The sequence below is a fragment of the Saccostrea cucullata genome, unplaced genomic scaffold, assembly GCF_032062105.1.
Source record: "Saccostrea cucullata isolate Sc308-1 unplaced genomic scaffold, CSIRO_AGI_Scuc_v1 ctg15592, whole genome shotgun sequence".
In the NCBI taxonomy this organism is placed as follows: domain Eukaryota; kingdom Metazoa; phylum Mollusca; class Bivalvia; order Ostreida; family Ostreidae; genus Saccostrea; species Saccostrea cuccullata.
In genome coordinates, this window is record NW_026918159.1 from 7,063 (window position 1) to 10,137 (window position 3,075).

At 38.4% G+C, this 3,075-nt stretch overlaps 1 non-coding gene across 1 annotated transcript; it reads right to left on the minus strand.

The window, feature by feature from the left end:
• Positions 1-485: 485 nt before the first annotated feature.
• Positions 486-559, minus strand: Trnat-ggu (transfer RNA threonine (anticodon GGU)). Its single transcript has one exon. It is a non-coding gene; the product is annotated as a tRNA-Thr (tRNA).
• Between the last annotated feature and the right edge of the window lie 2,516 nt (positions 560-3,075).

A 3,075-nucleotide genomic window follows, 5' to 3' on the forward strand; every position in this document is an offset into this window, starting at 1 on the left:
ACAAGATTCACAGTCTAGGACGAGGCTTTGCCGAGTCCTAGACCGTGAATCTTGGCCCCGAGGTGGAATTTCACTATTCCCACACGAGTATGTAATGAATGATTATTTTTCTCGCATTATTTTATCCAAAACTAGGGCTAATTGTAACGGGAACCGTTACAGATGTTCCCCAAACGCTCCCCAACTCCCTTTTGTGGCATATTCTCTGTACGCTTCATTATGTGACAGGTGGTGAAAAGTTAAGTCTCAACCGGGACTCGAACCCAGGGCCTCTGGCGTACTGTGCCAGCCCTGTAACAACTGAGCTATTGAGACCCGATATATTGACAGACTTTTACGCATGTGTGAACCCTGTGACATATTCCCCCTCTTTGTAGAAATTCGTCCTCGAATTCTACGAGTTAAGGAAATGCTGTGAGGCATGTTCCAAGGAAATAGTGGGTTTTGTACGTTGGGCGCCAAATGTCACAGGTGGTGAAAAGTCAAGTCTCAACCGGGACTCGAACCCAGGGCCTCTGGCGTACCGTGCCAGCGCTCTAACCAACTGAGCTATTGAGACCCGATATATTGACTGACTTTCACGCACCTGTGAACCCGGTGACAATTAAATAAGACAAACACGATGCATTTTAGACTTTAACATTATTTACCCAGAAGTATATCAAGTTTATTCAAATTTCAGCATTGCACGCATGCGCATTTGAATGCATGTGCGTAATGACCATATCATCTTGTCTAAACTATTCGTATATTTTAATATACTAAATATTACAACATTTATTCCATACGTATTTAAAAATATGTTTAATCCAGTGTATTTGTAATTTTACTCATTTCACGTGCACGCACGTGCATGCATGTGCATCATGATTATACACTATTGTAGGAGCCCATAATGTCTATCTATGTTCTGAATCCCATCCTTTTTGGTTGAAAAATAAGGGAATTATAGCCATTTAAAGTTTCAGCCAATCAAATTGCAGCGGACGTGCATGCGCGTGATTTCATGAAAATTATTATATATCATATTGTAGGACATCCAAAAGCATGCCTATGATTTAAATTTCAAAGCATTTCTTCAAAAAACAATAAAGATATTGAAAATTTTGTTTCAGCCAATCAGAGCAAAGCGCACGTTCATGCACGTGCATGCATGTGCATGATGACCATACCCTTTTGTAGGAGTCCATAATGTCTATCTATGTTCTGAAGCCCATCCTGTTTGGTTTAAAAACAAGAGAGTTATCGCTATTTAAAGTTTTAGCCAATCAGATTGCAGCGCACGTGCATGCGCGTGCTTTCATGACAATTGTTATATATCATTTTGTAGGACATCCTAAAGTATGCCTATGTTTTAAATTTCAAAGCATTGCGTTAAAAAACAGAAAAGATATTGAGATTTTTGTTTCAGCCAATCAGAGCGAAGCGCACGTGCATGCGCGGGAGTTCGTGCTAATTTGACAGTGTCACATTATCTACACTATTAATATATCACTATATAATGAGTTTCAAGTCAATTCATTAAAAAATGTAAAAGTTATAGCTATATTAAGTATATCATTCATTTCACTCATATCACGCGCACGCACGTGCACGCGTATGCGCGCAAAATGACCTTCGTTCCGCACACCTACACTACACACCCATTAACCCTAAAAAGGTTTTAGGTCAGTTGGGTGAACAGTTTCTGAGAACACTTCCGGACAAAAAAGTACCGGAGAACAAATAAGAAAAAAAAAGAATAATAATAATAATAACTAGTGCTAATTGTAACGGGGACCCTGCAGATGTTCCCCAAACGCTCCCCAACTCCCTTTTGGTGCCATATTCCCTATAAGCTTCATTAAATAGACAACTCTATGCATTTGAGACTTTAACAACGTTTACCCAGAAGTGTACCAATTTCATTCGAGTTTTAGCATGTGCGCATGTGAATGCACGTGCGTAATGACCATATAATCTTGTCTACAAAATCTATCGATTTTCATATACTAAATATCAAAGTATTTAATCCAAAAGTATTAAAAAATACGCTAATTCAAGTGTATTTTTGATTTTACTCATTTCACGTGCACGCACGTGCTCACATGAGCATGGCGACCATACGTTCCTTGTAGAAGGCCATTACATCTATCTATGTTCTAAATCCCACCCGTTTAGTTGAAAACCAAGGGAGTTATAGCTGTTCAGAGTTTCAGATTGCAGCGCACGTACATGCACGTGTATGCATGTGCATGGTGACCATACCTTCTTGTAGAAATCCATTATATCTATCTATATTCCAAATCCCATCCTGTTTGGTTGAAACGGCAGGTGTTTAACGCCTAAGCCAATCAGATTGCAGCACACATGTGCATGCACGCGTTTTCATGATAATTACTACATATATCTTATTGTAGGATATCCTAATACATGCCTATATTTAAAATTTCAAAGGATTTCGTCAAAAAACAAGAAAGATATTGAGACTTTAGTTTCAGCCAATCAGAGCGAAGCGCACGTGCATGCGCGTGAGATCTTGTTTTTTTGACCATGTCATCTTGTCTATGCTTCTAATATATACTTTTAATATGAGTTTTAAAGCATATCATCAATAATTTAAATAGTTACGTCTGTATCAATTAAATTGAACATTTCTCGTGTTGCACGTGCGAGCTCTTGCAAGCACACGTGCATGCACATGCTTTCATGATATTTCTTTTATTACGGGCTGTAGATCTCCCTTATGTATGACTATATTCAAAATTTCAAATGATTTTATCAAAAAACAAGAAAGATATTGAGACTTTAGTTTCAGCCAATCAGAGCGAAGCGCACGTGCTTGCACGTGCGATCTTGCTATTTTGACCATGTCATCTTGTGCATACTACTCATATATCCTTACATTATGAGTTTCAAAACATTTCGTCTAAAAATAGAAAAGTTACGGTTATATCCATTATATATTGGTCATTTTAAGTTTTGCACGTGCGCGCTCTTGCAAGCACGTGCGCGCAAAATGACCTTGATTCCGCAAATCTACATAACATGCATACTTACCCTAAAAAGGTTTCCCCTTAATCGGATGTGTACTTT